General features: G+C 37.1%; 1 protein-coding gene and 1 long non-coding RNA gene across 3 annotated transcripts in view; one reads left to right on the forward strand and one right to left on the reverse strand.

Moving 5' to 3' along the window:
• Positions 1-7,523, forward strand: part of LOC309621672 — a 34,838-nt gene extending 27,315 nt beyond the window's left edge. Inside the window, exon 2 of the long non-coding RNA XR_014240143.1 lies at positions 158-7,523. This is a non-coding gene — a long non-coding RNA (uncharacterized lncRNA). The remainder of the gene's footprint in view (positions 1-157) is intronic.
• Positions 1-23,864, reverse strand: part of CDK17 (cyclin dependent kinase 17) — a 102,910-nt gene extending 79,046 nt beyond the window's left edge. The window contains exon 1 of one of the 2 annotated variants that reach the window (XM_082409048.1): positions 18,828-23,864. The gene's annotated coding sequence lies outside the window, so the exon portion shown is untranslated. The remainder of the gene's footprint in view (positions 1-18,827) is intronic. The other variant, XM_082409047.1, reaches the window with a different exon arrangement.
• Between the last annotated feature and the right edge of the window lie 3,007 nt (positions 23,865-26,871).

A 26,871-nucleotide genomic window follows, 5' to 3' on the forward strand; every position in this document is an offset into this window, starting at 1 on the left:
TCTCTGCAACAAGAGAGGCCGCGATAATGAGAGGCCCGCGCACCGCGATGAAGAGTGGCCCCCACTTGCCGCAACTAGAGAAAGCCCTCACACAGAAACGAAGACCCAACACAGCCATAAATAAATAAATAAATAAATAAATAAATAAATAAATAAGGTTAAATTCCATTATGAGAAACTTTTCCTTATTTCATTCTTACAACAGATACTGTTTGAAATATGTGGATATCAGCTAAGATTTGATTATTTTATATAGAAATTAAAAATAAATATTTATTACAGAATTTGACCTGATGCTTGAAAAATCAATTCTTGTTTTTATCATGCTTTGAGCTCCTAGGCACTTGAGTACATGTTCATTTATATGATTGCTTCCATAACAGCAGGCTGAATATGTGATTAAAATCCAAGTCACCAGGTGTGCAAACAATCAATAGGAAAGAAAACCTAACAGCACTCACCAAGGCTCTCCAGAACTCATGAGTAGTAAGAGACAGTAAAATGGGTATGAATTCATTATTACTGAACTCCAGAATGTATTTTACTCTAACTTTATTCAAACATTGGGGGGGGGGGTTATCATTTAATTACAGTGAGTGAGCATGTTCAATTTAGTAGATTTTTTTAAGTGCCTGGAGTCCAAAATAGACTCCTTTGCGGTTCCAATTGCTTCCAAAAATATGGCTTCTTTCACCAAGGAGAAAATAAGACTTTTTTTCTGACACTCAAACTTGACTTTTTATCTGGAAATCAAAAAGTGGCAGCATGGGTCTCTTGTTTTAAGCATGTAACACCAATTAAGCTTTTCCTGGAGCCCTAATGTATATTTGCCTCCCATGTACACATTTCACTAGCATTACTATCTCCTTGACATCCTCAGAAACACGAAAGGACAGAGAAAGGTTTCTACTCTTTTTCTATTATTTCTGTAAGCAGAAGGGATTAAATTTAATAATGATTTTCACTGATTGCTCAAATGACTCTTACCTCTTAATAATCACTGCCCTAGAATGCAATAATTGTTGTAGCTTACTGCTCAACCCGACACTGGTTTTCATCCAAAATTTAATTTACCACATTAAAAGATCTGTTCAAATAAATCAGTCTCAACATTAGAATTATGAGCAATTCTCTGTAAAGTTAACCAGGTAACTCACAAGTTTATGTCCCTATACACTGGCAAATGATTAGAAATGTACAGAAAATGACTAGTACCCCATGGTACTAATGAACAGTTTTTCTCTCAGAAAGTGAGATTTAAGTTTAAGTACTTCCTTACCCATTAGTTTCCCTAGCAACATCATGTAAGAAGGCGACTATAATAAATTCAATGGAAAAAAGTACCTAAGATTATTAATGTGAATTTAGGTAAAATATATTTTAACTGTTAAGAGATCTGGCCTTTTTATCAATTTTCTCCTCTTGTGCAAGTCTAAGTAATAAAATGTGCTTTAAATAACAATAACAAGAAAATGAAAAAAGACAAAATTAACCTTTCACATTATACAATTTTTCAGCAATCCTTTTAAAATAAAAGATCTCTGTGAGACTACTAGACGTTAATATTATCAAGGAAATGATGTCTTTTCCCAATTTTATGTAATAGGAAAAGTAGTTAATAATACGATGTGCCAATCTGTTCTAGTGCTTTATTTACATTAACTCCTTTTAACTACCACAGTAACCCTATAATATTATTTAAATTATCCCCATTTTACATATCTAAAGAAACTCAGTCACTGAAGAGTTAAAAACTCACTCAAGGTTACAGCTAGTAAAAGGAAGAGCCAGTTGGAACTCAAACAGTGTAAGACCCTACCTAGTCCATGCTCTTAACTAATATCGCCCAGAATAGGGTTTAACACACTGCTTCACTCAATAAACATGAATTGGCTGGGTGCTTAACAGTTTTTCTTTCTTCTAGGAGTTACAAAAACCAGTTTTTGAGAAATAAGGCACGTACTAATCCTTTTTCCTTTCCTTATTCTTTTACCTAGACAGAACAGAGTATTCCCTACACTATGCTCTCATAATCATATATTGTACGTCGTTTATATAGCATGTTCCTGTTTGTTTCTAACTAGTTTAAGTACAAAATTAAGAAAACTTTCAGAGAAAGAAGGATGTTTCGCTGTTTGTGTTCTTAAATCCCGTTTCCTTGCGTAGGACCTAGTTCTAAGAAGGAAGGTCCAGATAAGTGCTGGACAGGACAGAAAGGAGAGCAGTTAAAAAAAAAAGTCACTCTCTAGAGTAACTTATAAAAAAGAGAGGATCCAAAATTAGAGCATACCTCAGGTAGCGGTTTTTTTGCTAAGCTCTGTAAGTAAGATTTTATTAGCGACTGTATATAACTTTAATCATCTATTATAATTTGATTTCCATGAAAGACTTATGAGTTGGTACGTATTGCTCTGCCCAGTTTTGCAAATGAGAAAAACAGACTCAAAAATGTTAATGAATCTGCCCAAGATCATATAGCTAGTAAGCCTTGTCATTTCCAAAAGAGGGAAGGGAATATAAGAATCAAAGCCTACAGCTCCAAGGCTATTCATAGAAGAAGACAGCCAGGAATAGATTTGAGAAAGAATTCAGTGAGTTACTACAGCTTAATAGACAGAGCCCCTAGAATATCCAACTGAGAGAGGATGATCAAGGGCAGGATTAGGATCCAATTCCATTTTGCTCTAAAGCAGAGGTTCTCCAAGTGTAGTCTGTGGAATCTTTAAAGGTGGGGGTGGGGGGTTCCTCAGGTCAAAACTATTTTTATAATAATACTAAAAACTTAATTGCCTTTTTTACTTTTCTTTCACGAGTATAAAGTGGAGTTTTCCAGACTACATTTCACAGAATACTGCAACAGACTGAAATACAGAAGTTGTGAGAAGCCAGCTGTCTTCTATTGAGATAGACATAAAAGAGATTTGCAAATATATAAAACAATGCTACACTTCTCACCATTTTTTTAATAGTTCTTTTTCATTTTAAAATATTTATGTTAATTTGTAATGCTTGTTATTTTTAAGTACATAAATGTTAAAATTAATGTAAAAATTAAAGAATTTTTTTGACCTGAGACCAAAAAGGTTGAAAAGCCACTGATCTAAAAAGCTACGCTCAACCAATCCTCAGATCTAAAATCTGGTCTTCTAAACTGATTTACTCACCAGGATAAGTGGGCTATGTAAATGGAAAGTTCCTGAGTTTCACCATATTACAAATTCCTTAACAACAGAAACATTTTAAAAAATCTTTTTGTTCCTCCCTACCCTCATCACAACACTCATATCAAAAAAAAAATTTGTTTTATCAATCCAGATTACTTCATTGTACATTTCTAAATTAACACTATACTTTATACCTAAATTACATAAAAGATTCTGTAATACCACATCACCTCAAAATAAACTGAAGGAATGTCAAACCATAAAACTGAAAAGGTCAGACTTCACCACATGGTGACACATAATGACCTCACTAATGTAAAGACATCCTATAAGGCTCAGCTAATCATTCACTCTTTCAACCACCTCCTAACTCCAACAGCAGGAAATTTTAAAAGCATTTTAGGAGAAGAATTATGTAAAATATATGTTTAGATATTTAAAAGGTCACATTCGTATGGCTACTATAAGAATAAAACTTCAATTTCCTTCAAAAATAATAATATATCAGACAACATATTCTTCAATTACCAAATAAAAAATTATGTATTGTCTTTATATGTTGTCAAAGTACAAATTTCACAAAATCTACTTTCTAAATATCCATGTAGGTTTCACTCAGAATGTTCTTAGCATACTTGGCATAAGATAAATATGAACTTGTTTCTGATGTTTAAAAAAAACAAAGTGTGTAGGCAACTTTCTAGCCTTTCTCTCCAATAAACATCTGAACTACATAACTGAATGTGCTATTCTGTCATTCTGTAACTTGTGACACAATAATATTTATCACATTTTTTAAAAACTAACACTTTATTAAAGCTTTCATAAGACAGATTCTACTGGATAGTGGCCAACTTTCCTCAGCAACAGTGGCATTAAAAATGCCAGCATTCTTCGACCTTCTGGTAAAGTTTTTCTTTGGGGAAGGAAGGGCTGTTTAGGGGGAAACAAAAAACCTCTTAAAAGTGGTCAGTTAGTTTTGAAGATATAGGAGATACCCTCAAAAGGGATCTTCCTAAAGGCTGAATCATGTATCAGTTGATCTCAAATTTTTAAAACTATCATCACCTTCAGAAAAGCCTTCTTGCGATTTTGGAGGAGAAAAACAAAACAAACAAAAAAACCAAAAACTTAACCCTCTACACCACATTACTTGCTAAATGGAAAATTAGAAACTGCTCACATACCAATCCTAAGAGGGAGGGAGCATAACAAGCCAATTCACAAGTACACTTAATTTACTTTATAAGATCTATAGTAGAGGCCAGGGTGTAAGATTTCAATCAAAAGATTAAGAAGACAATCTGTACCTGACTAAACTCCACAGCTACAACTTTGGTATTTTCCAAAAGTTTTCGTATTTATCTCTAGCATTTTTCATTCTACTAATTCTACTTATTGAGGAAATCTTTGCATACTAGAAATAAGAAAAGCAAAGCACTAAATTAGATTAACACAATTGAAGAAAAAAGAAAGTAAAATGTACCTTTTAAGAAAAACGGAAAAAAAAAAAGAAAGGTTCGAAGAAAGGTTACCTATGAGGATACAGAAAAATATTTTTAAACAGTAATACCTGAAATTAACTGGAATTCTGACAATACCTGAGTATCTCCCTTAAGTGGAATTAAATGGATTCTAGTTAATCAAAGCTTGAGTATAATAAAGGCCTCGATCCTCTCTTCTTTGCTTTGTTATTGCTTACTACCTATTCATTCAGTCTTGATCTCAAAAGCTGAGCAGTATAATATTCCTACATTTAATTAATACCTGTGGTAAAATGTTAATTACATACATGTTTGGCACTGGTTGATGAAGGGTGTATAGTATACAGGAAGTCCACTTGGTTGGTGTAGCAGAAAGTGAGAGTAAGCCTAACACAGGTTCAAATCCTTTTTCCTTCATACAGACACTTGGGAGAGTGAGAAGTAGAACACTGAGAAAGCCAACCTTAGTTTCCTCTTTGAAGAAGGGAATTAACAACTACCTCAAAAGAATGTGAGATATAGATTAGATTGTATATATATTGTGTCTAGCACATAGTAGGCATTCAACAAATGTAACTTCCTCCCAAGTTATGAACAGCAAACATACGTACTGTATACAAAATTGCAGGCTACACACCAATGACCTCCTTTCCTCAATCACAGTCAAAATGAGAGATTAAATAACTTCTATGGGGTCATGTGGGAGCAAGATGGTAAAATTACTTCTAAGAAAATATTCTTAATTTCAAATAACTACCCTGCAAACAGAATTGTCCACTAGGCAATTCTTATGTGAAGAATATCATGACAGAACAAATAGTTCTGTGAACAGTCTATATTTCGTACATTCACAGAACTGTTGAGTGAAAATTCATCACTGGGGCCAATAGATCTTCCTCCATTTAGGCACAAAAAGCTTTTGTGTACTGCCACACCTCCAGAGATCACAAAACAATATCCTGGTTTTTTTCAAATGTATTCCCTCCTTCCCTTCTCTCTCTCTCTCTCTCTCTCTCTCTCTCTCTCTCTCTCTCTCTCACACACACACACACACACACACACACACACACACACACACAGTATAGCCATTAAGCACTATTAAGGCCCAAGTAGTTTTCTTCTTAATATGTTTCCTCCTAAGGCAAACTCATCTAGGCACACAAGTTCAATCTAAACAGTAACTCCCAAATTTCCATCTCTGATCCTTTTCTCTCTTTTCTGAGCTGCAGAAGCATATATCCAACTACCTACTTTGGTGTCTCAGACACATTAATTGTCAAAGTTAGGCTTCATTCCTCAGGGGAAAAAATTTCAATGTCAAACCCCTCACCAACAGAATGTATTGTCTTTGTAGATGGGCCTAAGAATTAGACTTTTTATAAATACATTTTCAAACTTATTGTGGTTCTGAATGGGCACTGAGAACTAAAACCATCTGCACCCAGACTTTACAGTCTACATTAGCATCACTATTCAGCTGTCTTCAACAAGACTTCACTATTCCAGGAAACTCTTGCCCAGGCAGATAAGAATTGCAAATAACTTCATTGTTCATTCCAGGAACTTCCCCAAAACCCCATATAAACCAACATCAGACTATTCAACTTTTCAATAAATAGCAGCAAATGACTGTTCACTTTCCAAGACTCTGAAAAAATCTCACCTTAAAACCCTTGCTTTGCTACGTCTATCAATCCTAAACTATTACATGATCCCTACTAATTCTAATCAAGCTCCTGCATTGAAATACCTGCATTAAAGATTCCAAATCCTCAACATCCCAACTTCACTCTCCCTCCTAACTTTGCTCTTCTTTTCACCCATACACATACCCCTCTTCCCCCAGCAGATCCTACCAACTCAGGAAAGCTGGTGTTCTCCTTTACTACCATAAGCAATAAACTCACCACGTTATTTTGGGTAGTATTTTCTAGGAGCCAACATTCCACAGCACTATCAGATAGTTTCTCAAATGTCTTAAGATTCAGTTCAGCAATAATAGTTTCATCACAAGTAGTGCAAGGAAAATACGAAACCTTTATAAAACGTTATAAGAAATCAGCACCCTACGTTAGGCAACATCTGCTGACACTATTGCTTCCAGTTTCTTAATGAGTTAAAACAGCTAACTGGCCTACTAAATTTCTAAATAATACCAAATAAAGAGATTACTAATATCAAAGGGGCCATAAAACCAGTGAGGAGTTCTAAGGAAGATGGAAGACAAATCACAGAGGGGTTTAATAATCTAAACCGTAATCTTAGGAGAAACAGGATGGGGAAAAAACTAAATTAATATATGAATAATCCACAATGCTAATAATCTAGAAGAAAAAACACTGCTAAATATACTACAGTATAACAGTGAAAACAAACTTTAAAGGAGTCTTCATTACTTTAAAATTATTTTTAAACCATGATTTGGAATTAAGATACAATGAAATGCTTAATACATTTTCTAGAAAGTTGAAACTTCATATCCACCAAAAGTAAATGTATAAACATTTCTTCTACTATAAATCATTTAAGGTACCTATAAGACCACAGGCATGCTTACACAGGAGTAATTTGAAAGAAAAGGTTAAGCATTTAAAATGCCTCAATTATTGGGAGGAATTGAAGAATTCAAATTTTAAGATCTAAGTGTAAAAAAGGAAACCACAAGTACTGCAAGAAAATTTGGATGAATTCCTTTATAATCTTGGAGTGATGAAGACTTTTCCAACTATATTTCAAAATCCAGAAACATACAAAAAAAATTACCATATAAAAAAGGAAAAAACTTGCGTGAAAAAATATCAAAGAATCTGAACATATATATTTGCAACCCATGTCACAAATAAAGGGCTCATCTACCTATAGAGAAATCCTGAAATCAAGAAAAAAAGGCCAGCAACCAAATAGAAAAATAAAGAACATCAGAGTTCACAGAAAGGGAAAATAAGTAAAATGCCAATTAAACATGTAAAAAAATACTCTATGTCATTCATAATGAGAGAAACACAATAGTCTGAGTTACACCAGTTCTCATCTATCAAACCGACAAAATTCCATTAGTTTGACAACACATTCAGCTGGTGAGGCTATAAGAAAACAAGCCTCTCATACATTCAGGTAGAAGTAAAAAATGGTAATTTGGCTATAGCTAACAATTACAGAAGCACCTATCTTTTTTTTTAAATAAATGTTTTATTTTATAATAGTTTTAGATTTACAGAAAAATTTCAAAGATAGTAGTTTCCCTACACCACACACCTAGTTTCTGCTATTAAGATCTTATATTAGTATGGTACATTTGTCACAATTATTGACCGAAAACTGATATATTTAACTAAAGTCATTCCTTTATTTAGATTTCATTAGTTTTTATCTAATGTCCTTTTTCTGTTCCAGGATCCCATGGAGTATACCACATTACAGTATCATCATCTTCTGAGGCTACTTTTGGCTGTGAGTTTCTCAGACTTTCCCTGTTTTAGATGACCTTGACAGTTTTGAAGTGTACTGTTCAGCTGTTTTGTAGAATATCCCTCAACTGAGATTTGTCTGTTTTTCTCATGATTAGACTGGGGTTATAATTTTGGGGGAGGAAGACCATAGAGGTGAAGTGCTATTCTCATCACATCACACTATCGACGTAATTTATGATTGCTGAAGTTAACTCTCTCAGTCTGTTGGGCCTGCTATAACAAAATACCTTAGACTAGGTGGCTTATAAACAGCAGACATTTATTTCTCACAGCTCTATAGGCTGGGAAGTCCAAGATCAAGGCCACTGCAGATTCAGTATTTGGTGAGAGCCCACTTTCTAGTTCACAGACTGCCTTCTCACTGTGTCCTCACACAGGAGAAGGGGAAAGGGATCTCCCTTAGGTCTATTCATGAGGGCTCCACCCTCATGGCATAAGCACCTCCCAAAGGTCCCACCTCCAAATACCATTACACTGTGGATTAGGTTTCAACATATGAATTTCAGGGAAATCCTTGTTCTTGAATCTAAATCATGCATTTGCTTATGCAAATGTTATATATATATATATATGTTGTTCATTTGGCAAAGTAACAGCAAAAGAATAGGAAACAACCCAAGGATCCACACAGGACTGAGTGATCATATATCCAACAGAAGTACTACAACTATTAAAAATAAAGGAAGATCTTTAGATATGGAAAAACCTCCAAAATAAAATACATTTACATACATTTGCAAAAAGACACACTGGAAATTTAGATTATAGTCTATTTTCTACATTATTTTATGTTCTTATATTTGAAAGATAATTTTTAAAACATAATAAGTGAGACCATAAAGACAGAAAACAGTAAGACACTGATAAGAAGCTAAAGTAATTAAGCAAGAAGGGCATTAGACTGAGGTGGCAGTAAACAAACCAAAACCTAAGCTACACTCAATACACTTGAATCTGAGGAAATGAAACTTAAGAACCACCAATCACAACCAACCAACTAGGCTTTCCTAAATAAGGTAACCTCTTAAGCTATAGCCAATCAAATAGTTTCCTCGCTTGCTTCCACGTCTTCTCTATGAAAACCTCCACCCTAGCTCCTGTTGGTGGAGCACTCCTAACCACCTTTGGCTTGGCTCCACCTGATTCAAATCAATGTATGCTCAAATAAAGTTGAAAATTTTAATGTGCCTCAGTTTACCTTTTAACAAAACAAACTAAAAAAGCAAGACAAAAACATTCACTAAAGGGAAAAGTAAATAAGTGGAACAGAAGACTTTTATACATCAACTTAAGAAAACTTCCCCCCAAACACGATTAAACTAGCAAATCCAAAATAGAATAAAAAGGGAGAAAAAATAAGATGGAATTATGCAAGTTTTAATCATTTTGCCTTTAAATTTAAATCCTAGAACAATGACTCTAAAACTCAAGAATTACTTGGAATGTTTTAAAAAAAAAAAAACCCAAACCCAGAGTATCCAATTCAGTTGCTCTGGGACAGAGCTTGAGATTTTACACACACACAAACACACACACACACGCTTCTAGCTTTTTTTTTTTTTTTTTTAAATCAACAAGAGTGCTTCTGAAGCTCAGGTTAAGGCCACTGACCTATAAGAACATAAGATAATAAACAAAAACATAATAATAAACAGTAAACATCTACGCAGATTTTATGACAAAGGAAAGAAACAAACCAGTTTCTTCTCTTGATGGATAAGTTGTTATTACCTGTTATTCTATTTTGAGTTCAGAAAACCTGAGTCACACACAAAAATCATTAAGAAGGAAAGCAAATATTGCCTAGACTGTTAAGATGTCAAAGAAATGGTATAGCACAAGCCTGAAGAAGGGCAACAGGGCAAATGGTTACACGAAAAATTTGGCTGGCCCTAAGGAAAAGTTTATCAATGTGTTCATCAGGAAGATTACGACAGTTTTATCCCTAATGATCATTAGATAAGAAACAACAATGAATATCCTAAATTATTTAGTCCACTAGTCTATACTATTCCCTTCCTGCCAATATACCTAAAGGGTACAACATACACCCGTTAGTAACACTAACTCACTAACACACTGATTCTCAAATTCAGTGGGAGAGGCATATTAGAAAATCCAGGAGGTATGTTCGGTTTAAAAAGCCAGAGATGATTTTGATTCAATTGTCCTTGTGAACCACTTATTTAGACATTCATCAACCTGAAGGAATGGATCTGCAAAACAATTCTAGTACCATAACCAAGTCTTTCCCGCTATAATACAGAGTAATAAAAATAATTGCTAACGGTGAGTGCTCACTAGGTGCAAGGTACTGTGCAAAGTGCTTTATACATATCATTTAATTTCTACAACCCTATGAAGTAGGTTCTGTCATTCCCAATTTTATAGAAGAAACTGACCCTTAAGAGTTTAAGTAACTAGCTCAAGATCACATAGTTATCAGTTATTACTTGGGGAAGCATTATTATCTGATTTCTCAAATAAATCTGATTTCTCAAGTGAATCTAGTTTTTATCACACACTATATCAGAGATATAATTTAAAACTCAATTTTAATAAAAACCTAAATAAAATGTCTTTAATTTTAAAAGTAGATCATAAAGCAGTTTTTATTTAATTACAGTAATTCCAATGAAAACATATCTCCTGGTCAACTGTATACGTAACTATCAGGGTAACAGGAATGACATTAAATGCACTGTTCTGAGTGCAATTCTGTATTTTATTTTAATGAATTTAAGTCTAGTACTATACAGTTAAACAGCTGGATTTCATTAAGGATGAAATTTTATCCAAATCTTACTCTTGATACTGATCAATGCTTTTAGACCTTTAGAAATAGATATTTTGTTTACATATAGATATTGTAATTTTAGATTCTAATTTGTCTAAAAGATAACAATCTTTGAAGATTACATCCCTTTTCTCTCCATTTTCACTAACTAGTACAGCTCACATGTAATTAAAAAGGCCCAGTAATACCAAATTATTGCCCCTCCAAATTGGCCTACCAACTGCATCCAAATTACTCTCATACAAACACAGCCTACATGGCCTACATGTAGCACCAACACTCAAAACTTTTAATGGCTTTTTATTTTCTACTATATCAAAATTAATTCTTGACCCTTTCTAGGCCATAACTAATCTGACCCTAACTTACTAATTCAGTGTTGTTTCTCCTAATTCCATCACTTCATTTACTCAATTAAACAATACATAATATGGGGGAAATACCAAAATTTAAAAAGCATGCTCCCTCTGCAGCACAAAGCCAGACAAAAGGGTAGAGGATTTGTAAATAATTAATTACAATACAATACAATGTATTAAGTACTATAGTAGACATAAATGCTATAGCAGAATCACCATAACTCTGTCAGAATGGATCAAAGAAGACTTCAGAGGAAGTGACATTTGTCCAAAAAAATGAGAATTTCTCTCCAACTGTCACAGCACTGTAATATCAACACATCAGTTTCCTCATCTTTGTATTCTAGCACTGACCACAGTGATGGTACAGAGCAGGCATGCACTTCAGACATGGATGCACAGATGGATGGATGGATGGATGGACAGAAGAACAGAGGGATAAAAAGACAGACACAAACCATCAACAGATGAATGAATAAAGAAGATGTGGTATATACATATACAATGGAATATTACTCAACCATAAAAAAGAATGAAATATTGCCATTTGCAGCAACATGGATGGACCTAGAGATTATCACACTGAGTGAAGTCAGTCAAAGAAAAGACCAATATTCTTTTGTAGCACTTATGTGTGGAATCTAAAAAATAATACAAATCAATTTATTTATAAAACAGAAGCAGATTCAGACATAAAAAAACAAACTTATGGTTACCAAAGAGGAAAGGGGGGGTAGATAAGTTAGGAGTATGGGATTAACAGATACACACTACTATATATAAAAGAGATAAACAACAAGGATTTACTGTATAGCACAGGGAACTATATTCAATATCTTGTAATAACCTATAATGAAAAAGAATCTTAAAAAGTATACATATAGGGGCTTCCCTGGTGGCACAGTGGTTAAGAATTTGCCTGCCAATGCAGGGGACACGGGTTCGAGCCCTGGTCTGGGAAGATCCCACATGCCGCGGAGCAACTAAGCCCGTGAGCCACAACTACTGAGCCTGCGCATCTGGAGCCTGTGCTCCACAACGGGAGAGGCCGCGACAGAGAGAGGCCCGCGCACCGCGATGAAGAGTGGCCCCCACTCGCCGCAACTGGAGAAAGCCCTTGCACAGAAACGAAGACCCAACACAGCCAAAAATAAATAAATAAAAAAATTTTTTTAAAAAAGTATGTATATAATTGAATCACTTCACTGTACACCTGAAACTAACACAATATTGTAAATCAACTATACTTCAAAAAAAAGACATATATATAAAGTAAGAATGAATAATTGTTAGATTAAAATAGGGTAAAATTGGAAGTAGTAATTCAGATGAGGCATTCCAAAATCCTGACATGTGAAAGTGGCAACAGAAAAAGATAAATCTAAAAGATGTTTAGGAAATAAAATTAACAAGATTGGGTGTGACTGACTGGACTAGAGGGAGAAGAGCATAACAGAAAAACATCAGAAGCTGCCAAAGGTTTTGGCTTAAGTGACTAGGCTGATGGTGGTGCATTCACTGTGGCTGGGAATGGAGGTAGGGGGTAATAAAAGAGTTCAGCTCTGGTAAGGGAGCGCTAAGAGGCAATAATATCTGGGAGACAGCCAGAAAAGAACTCAGAAAAAGAGATCTGGATTAGAAATAAAGATATGGAGATCATCAGCATATAGGTGATAAGAACAAAGCACTAAATACGGATGAGAATGCCCAGGGATCATGGAAAACATAAGAGGGGCCAAGGACAGAACACTGCAGACAACCAATGTTGCCATTATTTCACCCATTAAAGTATATTTTTATAACGTACAATGACTAACACAATGCTGAGGACATGACAAAAGCTTTAAAAGTACTTACTGATTACATCTCTGAATTAACTGAAAAATCATATTTATTAAGTATAATAAAGCCATAGATAAAAGATCATTTCTTAAAAATAATTCAGTAAGATGGGCTCAAGGGACTAAAGTCTGCTTAAGGAATCCAAAACTTACTTCAAAAATCAACAAAAAGCTTCCTTCTCACCAGAAATAGCAATACAAATCAGTAATTAAAATATTAAAACCTGGAAGTATATTATACTTCAAAAGTTTATTTTATAAAATACTTAAAAATATGTATTAATTAATTTAAAGGATAATGCCTCTAAATTTGGAGTAAGAGCTTCAGTGTTGTTACCTGATAATTTTTCACAAGTATTAATACCAATTTTAACCAACTTTTGTTTATATCATTTAACATTAACACACACTAATAACAAATATTAACCATCAATTGTAAAAATAGCAGGATTAAATATATGGTAAGACCAAAGTGAGTTAGTAATGAATATAGTGAAAGAAAAATTATTCTTGGGTCCTTTTCCGATTGTTTACAAATATACATACAAAATTTAGAGTATTCTTGAAAGTATTTACACTAACAAGAATGTGCTATTAGGGCTTCCCTGGTGGCACAGTAGTTGGGAATCCGCCTGCCAATGCAAGGGACACGAGTTCCAGCCCTGGTCTGGGAGGATACCACATGCCGCGGAGCGATTAGGCCTGTGCGCCACAACTGCTGGGCCTGTGCTCTAGAGCCCGCGAGCCACTACTACTGAGCCCGCGCGCCCAGAGCCCGTGCTCCACAAGAGAGGCCACCGCAATGAGAGGCCAGTGCACTGTGGCGAGGGGTGGCCCCTGCTCGCTGAACTAGAGAAAGCCCGTGCTCAGCAACGACCCAACGCAGTCAAAAATAAAGTAAAATAAATAAATTTATTTTTTAAAATGTGTTATTAAAAGGTTAACAAAATCTTTTTTTTTTTTTTAAACTCTTACCGCAAACAAAAGAAAGCAAACTTTCTTTCATTGTTTTTCACTTTAATGGACTACCCTTAGGTCAAGTCAATAACATGTTCTGTTTTTTAAATCTGAATAAGAGATAATAACAATACTAATGTGCAATTTATATAAGGATCAGTTTTTAATATAAAAAATGACAAAAATGTACAATTTGGTCTGGTATTTCCATTTTTCAGTGGTACATAGCCACATATAAAGTGTGCAACTTCAAAGATTAAAATTACACTTTAGTTAATTAAAATATGCAATACCAAACCAGAAATCAATAAGTACTTATACCTGTATAAATATAGACATAGATTTTATCTACCTTAAGGCAAATTTTTCCCCAATACTGAAGCAATCTACACAGTATGTATCTGGCGCTATCTTCCCTTTTATGACACATGCTCAAATAATGTGAACTAATTTTAACACATTAAAAAAATCAAAATAAAGACAATTTTCGCTTATCCCAATGTCATGGATTTATAAATCTACCTCCTTAAATACAGTATTCAATATCATATGTTACTGCAGAATGTCATGGATTTATACATCTACTCCTTAAATACCGTACTCAATATTATATGTTACTGCAGAACATAACATTATTTATAGTAGGCACCCCACCTGTTAGATTTACGGATAGACGTCTACTGATTTTCCAAGCTGGCCAAAAGAGAGAGGAAAACAGGCTAGGAAAGGTAAGCAACACTCAAATACATTCAATACATTTTTCTGGTCCTTGGCAACTCCTCTTTTCAGGTCAAATATTTTGCAGATATCAAAGTAACTGACAACGGGAAGGAATAGTTAGGGAGTTTGGGATTGACATGTACACACTGCTATATTTAAAAAGGATAACCAAGAAGGACCTACTGTATAGCACAGGCAACTCTGCTCAATGTTATGTGGCAGCCAGGATGGGAGCGGAGTCTGGGGGAGAATGGATACATGTATATATATGGCTGAGTCCCTTTGCTGTGTGCCTGAAACTATCACAACATTGTTAATTGGCTATACTCCAATACAAAATAAAAAGTTAAAAAAAAAAAAAAAAAAGCCTGGGAGCAAAATAATGACAAAGAATTCACTAGTGACAGTAAGAATTTTTGGCTTAATATTGTAAATATCTCATAGACATTTTTTTAAAAAGTCAGTCTAATAGGTCCTCTCATCACCAGTAAAAGAAATTGCCAACACTGTAGGTTGAACGCAAGTTATACCAAGTTTTCTATTGTAGGCAGTTTTTTACCTCACAAATACTATATAAAGCACATATAAAAATGCCATAAACCTACTGTTTATCTTCATCATTTCAAATGCAAAATGCCACAGTTTACAAAATGCATTTAAAATAATTTTTCTATTTAAAAGTTTAAGCAAAAATTACACATTCAAAATTCAAAGAACTCAAAACTATTTTTCCTTCACATGTATGAAAGGGGGCAACTTTTAAAATAGATAAAATACTCTGAAGAATATTTTATAAGCTGCATTTAACATATAATGTCTCTTTTCTACAATACAACAATACATTCATTGTAATTACACATCATGGAAGTATAAAAACTATATAAATGAATGCCATGACATGATGCTATAATTTTTATTAAGACTAGAGAACAGTAATAAAGATTCAAAATGTAATGCCCTACAAATATTCAGTATTATTAGACAATAACAACGAAAATACCACCGCAAAAATTTTGTGTTCATAGAAAATTTTTTTATATTAAGCAACATCATCATTTTCACTTTTGAATATCCATCTCAGAAGCCATTATAGTTCCACTGTTCACAATAAAATATTTGCAGTTTTTTAGTTAGTACTATTTCACCAATAAAGGAAAAGGAGAAAAATATTGCTGAAAATAAGGGAAAAAACAAAAGCCTTGATAGAGTAAATTATTTTATATGCCATCTCTTTCCACCATAATCGTAGGACTAAACAAGTAACTGAAAACTAAATATATCAACATTTATATACTTTAAAATCTTAGTCAACACAGCTATTTTGTACTACAGAAAAAATAAAATTTAATTTTTCTATTTTAGTAAAACCAATGACTTATTAGAACAAGACTCCTGGTGTACAAAGCTACCACAATGGATAGCTACCATACACTGAATTAATTAATTAATTAGAATTAATTATTCTAATTTCATCTTTCCTTACTATGTATCTCTTTTTTACTTCAGGTAACCAGCGTACATTTGACAAGCTGCACTATTTCAAATACCTCACACTGAAAGTGACTTTAATGGGCCTGAATCCAAGGATGAGAATAAATTACACATTTTATAAAAGCTTCTTTTAGTAACAAGCAAATTAGGATATTAACAAGACTTTAATTCTTTTTTTTCTTTTAAACAAGACTTTAATTCTTCACATACTCTTTCTACTGATTGTAAAAGTAATGTGAAAATTTGAAAAATAAAGAAATGTATTTTTATTCATCCGTAAGTCTCACCACCCAGAAATCTGTTAACTTTTTGGTAGATTTCCTTCTAGTGAGAATAAAACTTCAGGTATCTAATTAGACACTAATTAATATGTAGTGGAAAAAAAAATCAGTGTATCCTCAATATGGTCTTTCGATAAATAAATAAAACATCGATTATTAATGGTATGACCTGTTAATTTCACAAAGAATTGAGGGAGTCCCTCAATTCAGAGACTGGTCCCTAAACTGAAATCCCTTTCACAATTTTTATAGCGTCAACATTTTAATGGCAACAAGCAGCAAGACATGACTGTTCTCCCAATGACATCAACAGTAATGTCCCAAACATCAAACAGGCTTTACTTTTCTTTCCATTCATATTCCAATATGTTTTTATTTTCCCTGTTAAAAAATCAATAATAAATTATATTTGCACAGTAATTTTAAAACAGCTTAAATTCAAAGACTAAGTTATTTTCTTTGAAGCCCAGCATTCAAACTATTAGTGTTCCTGACCTATGAGATAATTTACCAAAAAGGTTATCACTTTTAATTCCAACAATTTCTCTCATAAAAAAAAAAGAATATTCCTTAAATATAGCCACATTTTTTCTTTTGTTCCAACCCGTTGTTTATGGAAGTATGCAGATGCTAGGATTACAAAGACTGAAATGACTTCATTAACAAAGCAACATCTCAACATTAAATAAATCAACTACTTAATCTCATAAAAGAACTGAACAAAACCAATAATATTAATGCTAGCAAATTTTTTTCTTAAAATGTGGCTGAACCTTATTTCTAGCTTCAAGAAAGGCTTTCCTTTACTCAAGGCATCAAAGATCTTAAATCCCATTCATTTTCTTCTGTCCAATCGTCAAAAAAATAAGTCTAAAGTACAGTAACTCAGATTTGTTACTCAAGCCTTCTTACGCAAGCGCCTTTTAAAAGAAATCCTTCAACAAAGCCTCAAGAAAGGATCAGCAAAGTTGGAGGAAAGAATTGTCTAAGTCAAGCATTTCCTGATAAGTGACAGAAGGTCTAGCGGCTGCCAGGGATACACTTTGCTGACCCTAGGAATAGTGAAAACTCAAAACAAAATTTGCCACTTTTTTATCTAAAAAGTTAATTTGGCTAATAAGTAAAGAGCTGATAATCCATGACCAACGACGTGTCTCTGGTGGGCACATTAATATAAAGAAGGAGCGCCAGGGATTTCAGCTAAATGCTTTTGCCATTTTTGCAGAAGAAAAGCTAATTGTTAATGGCCATGTGACATTATAAGATCCCAGAAAGGAAAGGGTGGGAGGAAGAGAGAGGAGTTCAAGGCAGTTCAGGGTCAGAACAAGCTCAGACATCCTGTCATTAGCAAACGTTCCCCAAGCTGAAGGCAAAATACTGCTTACCCGAAAAGGAGTGGGTGAGAGGTACGGGGAGAACGAGGGGAAAACCACAGGAGAGTCAATGTGGCAGGGAGAGGGTGATGGGAGGGAGCGAATCTGGAGCTATCCAGCTGAACTGGGGACCAAAACCATCGGGCACAAAAACCCTGAGAAAAGCAACTGCGACGGAGACGAGAATACTTGGCAGCCCCCCCGCCCCATCTGCCCCTCCCTATCGGTTCTTTGGGTTTCCCACATTTCCTTCCACCTCTGCTCTGACCCACACTCAAGGGTGTCACTCGCCAGCGGGAGGCTGCCCTGATCTTTGTCTCGGCCGGCTCCTCACGCGAGGGCTCCTCCTCCTCCCGCTCCCCACCCACGCACACCCCCGGCGTCTCCAAGGAGCTGGAAACGCGGTGGCCACCGCCGCTTCCTCTCCCACCTCTCGCGGACCTGCGCCCCTTCCTTCCCCTCGGGGTTGTGCCGCCCGCCCTCGCAGCTCCACCCCCGCCGAGGGGACCTTTGTGTCTCGGGGGACTTTCTGCCTCCTCCTCTCCTCGGCCTCGCGGGGAGATCGGCCTCCCCCGGAGACCAAAGCGGCAGCAAGCGCGGAGGCGGCTGCGGCGGCGGCGGCTGGAGGCGCCTCTCGCGAAGGAGCCCGTGCGTCAGACACTCACACCCCACCCCACGCCCGGAAATGCCCGGGCGACCGGGGTCCGAGATGGACCCGAGGGGCGACAAACACAAGCGAGACCCCTGCGCCGCGCCGCCCTCCTCAACTTCCCGGCCGGGCCTGAGCCGCCCGCCCCGGCCCCCAGTCCCAAGCACCCTCCGGCCGCTCTCAGCCCAGGGTCGGCGGGGCAGCAGGGAAAGCCCCGAGCGGCCGCCAGCCGCCAACTCACCAGCAAGTGCGGGGGCCGCGTCCCGAGAGCTGGCGAGGCGAGGCGTACAAGGAAAGCGGCTCCTCCGACGCCCGCGGCGACCGGATGCAGGTCCGGGTCCCAGCGGCTGGCAGACCCGAGGCGCCTCCGAGGCGCAGGCCTCCGCCGCCGCAGCAGCCTTCCAGCTCACGCCGAGGGTCCGAGCCTCCGGGAGGGGCCGCGGGTCCCTCACGCGTTGTCAAGCCCCCCGGACAACATGGCTCCCGGGCTGCCGAGCCGCGCAGGCGGCCCACTAATCCCCTTGGAGGAGCCGCGGCGGGAGTGAGGTGGGCAGGGAGGCGCCGACGCCCGGTTGCGGCGGCCCGGCCGGACACGGGCTCCTTCTTCTCTGGGGCCGGGCCGTGCGAAGCTGAGGAGACGCTCGCTGCGTATGCGTCGCTTTTTCACTCGGCGTCTGCGGACTGACGCCTCCGCCTGTTCCCCCGGGGAGAGCGAGCGAGAGAGAAAAAACACTTTTATTGAAATGATCCAACCAGCAGCAGCGGAGAAAGGCGACCGGCCGCGGCAGCTTCCCCCACCCCCTCTTGAGCAGCTCACCGCAGGCAGCGCGACCCCTGCCGGCGGTGGCGGCGGTGGGGGCGGGGCCTAGAGGGCGGGGCGGGGTATCCCCGGGAAACCCCCCACCCCGAGATGTAGGGCCTCAGTCTCCCGTGCCCGGCTTCTGGAGTGGCTGGAGGACGGTGGGAGAGGGGAAGAGATCCCCACAAGGGTGAGAAGGTTAGGCAGTGCCTGTTTACGGCGACTGGGGAAGAAATTATCTGAATAGTTCAGCCCCTTCATCTTCCACCACCCCCGACAAAACAAAAACTGTTGCTTAAATTATCCAAATAATTATGTAATTTAGATACCATTGCCGCAGCTCTCTATTGGTTCTCTAGAAAGTTGATGTCAAAGGGCCCACACTTGAGCTTGATTGTTGCAACTTTTCTCCTTTATTGTGGGTGACTGGGTGGGTACCAGGGCAGCATTCACTCACACAGGCAGCATTTACTCATTTAAACTACAAACTTCTTTATATTATGTTCTTGACAATATACTAAGTCCTCAGAGGACGGAGAATCTCCCTGGGATGAAAAATACTCCATAAGCAATTGTAATAAAAATCTGAGCTTTATGTGAAGGGAAATAGAAGGTGCTATGAGAACAGAAAGGAACTTCTGTTGCAGAGTTGGTTAGGTTTTGTTTTCTTGGAGGAGGGGGGCCGCCCGAGAGGTTGGCCCAGTTTCTGTCAATGTTTTTACTTTCTTCTTTCCCAGAGGCTAAAGGCTAATTCAGGAATGAACAGCGGAGTGAAAGTGAAGACAAACTGAAGTAATACTGACCCACTTTTTTCCACTAAAAAGGATAAAAGCATAAAGTAAACACAAACATAAACCCCTAGAGGGAGATAATGCGAGGACCAAAAAAAAGAGAATGGAGACCGGATGTAGACAACCTAAACAAGAAAAAAAAAAAAAAAAAATTAAAACCACGTAAAAGGCCTGGTGAAGTGAGGTATGAATATTTTTCCATTGTAATACCTGGAAATAAACAATAAATTTTGAATGTAATTTCAAATCACATTATGTCCTAAGGACTTCTGACAATTATCTTCTTGGATTCTTGGGTGAATCCTTTCCCCCTACAACTAATACCTGATGACTTCTCTTATTGCACAAAATTGAATGTATCTACTGTAATATTCAACAATCATACAATCAGTCAGACTTCTCCCGTACCTCTAAAATTACCAGAATCCATAAGTTAGGAATATTTATGCTCTACACATATTTAACACTTGCTTATTGTACAAGAACACAAATATATAACAAGCTCTCCTTCAAAAAAAAAAAACAGAAAACAAAAAACACTGTAATTGATGCTTTTTAGATTTGTCCAAGTCAAAGTACTTTGTAATATGGCAAGAAGTAGCATCATTCAGAGATCTTTTAAAGTTGGAAAGACTGAAAAGTTGATATGTTTATAAGACCTACTTATATGCCAAGTATTTTTCACATACTTTTCTTATTTTAAAAGATAATTGTATGTCTTTTTTTGGACCCTTAGTAAATGTTAAAAATCATAATAAAAGTGAGTTTACAAAATAGCATCCTGAGTTTCACATTAATAATTCCCCCTTCTATCATTATGTTGGAAATACTCCATTGGAAATAAAAAGATTGTTCTAATTGCCTCATCTAAAGCTGCTAAAGAGCACCTTTTCCTCTTCCTACATCTTTTATTACAATAATAAAGACTTCATAATTAGAACTTAGATTATGATTGTATCGATCTATTTATTCTTTCCATCAAAAAATATTTACTGAGTGTTCCTGATGTGCCAAGCATCATTCTAGGCACTGAAGATACAGAATTGGACAAGACTGACAAGGTATAGCCCTCATGGAACTGTTTGCTAGTGGTAGAAACAAGCAATAAACATGTAACTCACTTAAGGAATTCATAAGATAACTCATAATCATGAGAAATCTAATGAAGAAAATGAAACAGTAATGGAAAAGAAATTGAGGGGAGAGACAGGATAGGTGGGGAGGGACAGGATAGGTGGTGAGGTCAGGAATGGCTTGATTATCAGCAGAGGCTGAAAGGGTTCTTTCTTTGTATCAACTTGGTAAATGATTCAATCAAGAAAAGATCACATGAAAAAAGAAATTGTGGTATTTACATACAATGGAATATTATTCAGCCATTAAAAAAGAAGGAAATGATGCTACCACATGGATGAATCAGGAGAACGTTACACTAAGTGAAATTAGCCAATCACAGAAGGACAAATACTTCATGAATCCATTTATATGAAGTATGACAAATAGTCTAATTCAGAAGCAGAAAGTAGAAGGAGGATTGCCCGGGGCTAGAGGGTGGGGAAAATGGGGAGTTGCTCTTCAATGGGTATAAGGTTTCAGTTATACAAGATGAAAAAGTTCTAGAGATCTGCTGTACAACATTGTGCCTATAGTTAACGATACTGTACTGAAACCTGAAGAATTTAAGAGGGTAGATCTCTTTTTATCTGTTCTTATTGCAAAAAAGAAAAGTCACATTCAGTCAAAATAATGGGTGAGTGCATTTATTTAATTACTTTTAAAAATTGATTTAAAATTCACAGATCATATTTTTGGCATGTTGGACTTTTTCCTAGGTTGTAATATAGACTTTTTTTAACCTGGTAAAATAAAGTTAAATTATAAAATTACTTAGAGCATTTCCCAAACTGTGGTTAATAGATATTCCCGAGAACTTGGTGGGGGGAAAGGGTTGAGAAGGATCTCAAGATCTATCCAACTACTTGATCTCTTTTGGAAATTCACAATGCATATTTACATATTAAAAGCTCTGAGAAGTTCGGAGATTAAAAGTAACTTTCTTTCGGGCCCCTGAAGGGGAGAATCTGAAGGTCATTGAACTTTGGACAGAGAGAGTAGAAGGAGACGGAGCTGGAAAATCTTTGCTGTGATTCACACTCTGAGAGTGACATAGCCTGGGAAACAAATGTGAAACATGACCAGATAAGATATGGAAAAAAAGACACTTAAGCTGGTTTTCAGTTGCTCAACATCAGTGGTTCTCAAACGATGGTCCCTAAACCAGCAGCAGCAGTATCACCTGGGGATTTCTTAGAAATAAAAATTCTCAGGCCCCACCTGATACCAGCTGAATCAGAAACTCTGGGATGGAGCCCAGCAAGCAGTTTTAACGAGTCCTCTAGGATTCCACTGCACAAGAAAGTTTGAAAACCACTACTCTGCACAACATCAATACATAGCTTTACCTATCTACAAAACAATTTTATACATGTATGAATTTTTGGACCATTTCCAATTATTAATAATTATTAAAAATTCTCGGGGCTTCCCTGGTGGCGCAGTGTTGAGAATCTGCTTGCCAATGCAGGGGACACGGGCTCGAGCCCTGGTCTGGGAAGATCCCACATGCCGCGGAGCAACTGGGCCCGTGAGCCACAACTACTGAGCCTGCGCGTCTGGAGCCTCTGCTCCGCAACAAGAGAGGCGATAGTGAGAGGCCCGCGCACCGCGATGAAGAGTGGCCCCCACTTGCCGCAACTAGAGAAAGCCCTCGCACAGAAACGAAGACCCAACACTGCCAAAAATAAAAATAATAAATAAATAATAAATAAAAAATTAAAAAAAAAAATTCTCAAAGAAATTAGTTAACTTACCAAATTGGGAAAAAGCTTTTTGTCTACACACTTTTCTATTTTGCTAGGCCGAACCATGCAGTAAATCTAATTCTTTTGCAACAGGAGTGAAGCAAATCAGCTAACGGTGGCAATCAACTATCTTCCCCTAATATTTAAGCAAAATAATTTTACATTTGGTAAAAGTGAAGCTATAGGTGAGAAAAGTGTATTTTCAAAGGATCTTTTGAACCTGCTTTGAAAGCAAAACAGCTAGCCTCACCCCAACATTTATTTTTTGTAAATATTTTGTCCCATTCCAACATTTGCAGAACAGCTTGATACCAATGCACAGTGATACAGTTGTAGCCCATCACTTTAAAAGTTAACTATAAAGGGTTAGTTTACAGAGTCAGATCTATTTAAAATCATTATCAGAATATCTCCATAGACATACAAGTTACAAATTTGGGGAGGGAAACGCCTTCCCTGTCTACATCTACATTTTCAAATTTTCAGTGTTTGAAATACTGCATTTAACTGTAGAGGGTTGGTAGATAACATCCAAAATATTTGGTACAGTCCAGGCAACATTATAAAAAGTTTTCAGAAAAGTGAGGTCAGGTGTCCTTACAAGGGAACTAAATCCAGAAACCAAACTCAGTCGTGGCAGCTAAGGAAGACATAGTTTTCAAACATTTCGTTTTAAAATGAAGTTGTTGACAAAATTGCTTAGTTTTTTTGGTCTCCAGAGTGTTAGTCTCCAGGATTCCAGTAAGGCTCCACACAAGCCTCTATTAAGAGACTAAGAAGGGATTAAATAGGCTTGCTTGCTTTCTTCCTTCCTTCCTTCCTTCCTTCCTTCCTTCCTTCTCTGTCTCTCCCTCCCCCCCTCCTTTCCTCCCTTTCTTTCTCTCTCTTTCTCCCTCTCTCTTTCTTTCTTTCTTTCTTAAACCTTGTGATATTACCTGCTCTTAACTAAATTGATGGTCTGACTACTGAAAAAAAAAGCAGGGATGTGCTGTTAATCAATGTTTGAGCTTCCTGAGAAATGAAGCACAACATGAAGCCACCTTTAAGACTTAACAAGTTCCTCCCCTTTAAAAAAAAACCTTGTTGAAAAGTGGGAGCTAGGGCAGTAAAGGTTTTTCCCTCTTAAACATATTAAGAAGGAAGATGTGGCAATTAGCCATTTTCCCAAGGGCTTATCAGAATGATTATTGACCTTTTTTCATCCTTGAAAGGATGAGAGAAGAAAGGGAGTAGCAGCAATGGCCTTTTGGTTTTGTCATCTTTGAAATTTGGCCCAGTGATTAGCTTTTAGAGAAGTTTATAAGACTGATTTGTAGATGTGATCTTTCTAGTCTTTAGCTATTACTTCAGAAGGGCAAGTTTTTCAGTAGACTAACTTTGCCTGGCCCAAACCAATAGGACCCTGAGACCATTTTAGTGTTGATAGGACCTGTGAAGAGGACACTAGAGCACATGTTTGGCATTTAACATTGGGAAAATGGAAAAATTTTAAACGAGGAAGAGAAAAAAGATGACAAGAATTAGGTAAAAAGCAGTGGCAAAGGAGAAGGAGAAGAATTAAGCCTTATAAATGTAACTTTATTTCAGCAACGAGGAAGCCGCAAATGTTAATTAATATTAAACTTCATGTAATAGAAAGGCTAAAAAAGCACAAGGCTAAGCAGGTTAGGGTTCTAGCCCTGAAGCAGTATTGCAAAGGACCTGAGTTTTGCAATCAAGTGATTGCATTGGAGTCCTAGCTTTGCCACTGTGAGATTTTGGTTACTTAACTAAGAGTTTCCTTATATGTAAAATTAGGATCATAACGTACCTGCCAGGTTGTAGGAGTTAAATGAAATAATGAATGAAAAACACCTGTATCACAACTTTTTCTTTTGTGATATAAACAGCTTCAAATAATCTACACAAAAGGGGAATTTTGTTGTTTACATAACTGCAAAGACCAGAGGTAGTACAGGCTTCAGGGATATCTTATCCAAGTCCACATGATGGCATCAAAACCTGGTTTCTCTCCTTCCTTTGGTTCGGCCTTTGGCGGCCTCGGCTTATCCCCCCATTAGGTCAAAAGATGCCTGCAAAAACAAACAAAAAAAGATGTATGCAATATTTGTAGCTCTAAACTTTCCAGTTCAAGTCCTGCAGAAAAAAGGGAGCAACATCCCCAGTAGCACAAACATTACTCTAAATAGCCCACCTGGAATCAATGAATGTCACTGTGGCCAAGGCAATTGAGTGATTGGCCACATATACTCCACCCTTAAAGCCAGGGTGGAGTTTGCTTCACCTGGATACCATGCACTGAGAGCATGGGAAGAGCGATTCCCCCCAAAACAAAATGAGGGTTTACTCTTACCGTAAGTAGGGTAGTGGATGCAGGCATCCACTTAATTAAAATGCAAAAGGACAGGGATGAGTGAGCTTTATCATCAGCTGGATCCAGGAAGTCTGCCTCAGAGCACAGTCACTCCATCTCTCATCTGGGCTTCAGTCTGTTTCTACCTCATTCTCTCAGGCTTCTCTTCAAGTTCACTGGCACCTCTGGGATCACACCCTCACAGTTCCTAATCTAAAGGGAACGAGTTTCTTTCAGAAAATTCCAAGGAAGAACTGGGATTGGTCCAGCCTGGGTCATATGTGTCCACCCTGTAATCAGAAGAGTCTCACCTGACTATGTGGAGTGGGGAAGATGAAGTTGCCCAAGGAACAGGAGGGTGCTATTAACAGATGTAAGAGGGAAGGGATACAGGACAGTCAAAAATCACAGGTGTCCACTATACCTGGGTAAATGCCAAGGGTATAATCAGAAATTGCAAATCAGAGAAAGTAATTTTGGTGTGGAGTGCAGGGTGACCAAGAGGATGAGTAAATGAATGAATAAACTGATAAACAAACTGTGGTATATTCATACTCAGCATAGGATACTACTCAGCAATAAAAAGGAAGGAATTACTTATGTATGCAACAGCATGGATGAACCCCATAATAATAATGTTGAGTGAAAGAAGTCAGATCAAAAAAGAGTACGCACACGGTATGTTTCCATTTTGATAAAATTATGGGAAATGCAAACTAATCTATAGTGACAGAAAGAAGATTAGTGGCTGCCTGGGTCTGGGGGAGGAAAGGATTAAAAGAGGCATTAGGACACTTGTGAGGATGATAAATATGTTCTTTTTGTTTTTTTCCTGTATCGTGGTGAGTTTCATGGGTGTATACACATGTGAAAACATCAAATTGGACACTAAATACGTGCAGTTTATTGTATGTTAATCATAACTGAATAATACTGTTTAAAAAGAGAGAAAGAAAATGTATTCCAAAACACTATCCTGTTTAATGGTATTTGAAACTATTACCTCACCTGTCTGTACAAGTCTGAATTTTTCACAGTGTTGTAAATGCAGGCTTTCTGTAAGTATGTCTATATAGAAGTCACACCACTTAACCCATAGGTAGTATCTAGCCTCAGGGTCAAAGACGAGGTTAATAAAAACACAAATAAGATTATATTTTTCTTGACAGATTTCTCTCCATAGTGAAAAAGAGTGTAACAGTGGGCAATAGTAAGTGAGCCATGCCTGTATAAACCTACTTGACCGTGTATAAAATATTGACCTGGTAAATCTAGAACATCCTTTTAAAGCAGATTATAGTATTCAATAAATTCAGCTCCCTTCTCCCTCCACTTCTTCAATGTGAAAATAATCCAAAAAGTTTGAAATATTGTTTATTTCATATGTTTTCTGAATATATATATATATATATATATTTTTTTTTTTTTTTCTGTTTTTATGGTCCTGAAATGTAGATTATTTGTGCCATTGAAGGTGCTTG

Source organism: Balaenoptera borealis, assembly GCF_965194805.1.
Source record: "Balaenoptera borealis genome assembly, contig: HAP1_SCAFFOLD_811, whole genome shotgun sequence".
NCBI classification, from domain to species: domain Eukaryota; kingdom Metazoa; phylum Chordata; class Mammalia; order Artiodactyla; family Balaenopteridae; genus Balaenoptera; species Balaenoptera borealis.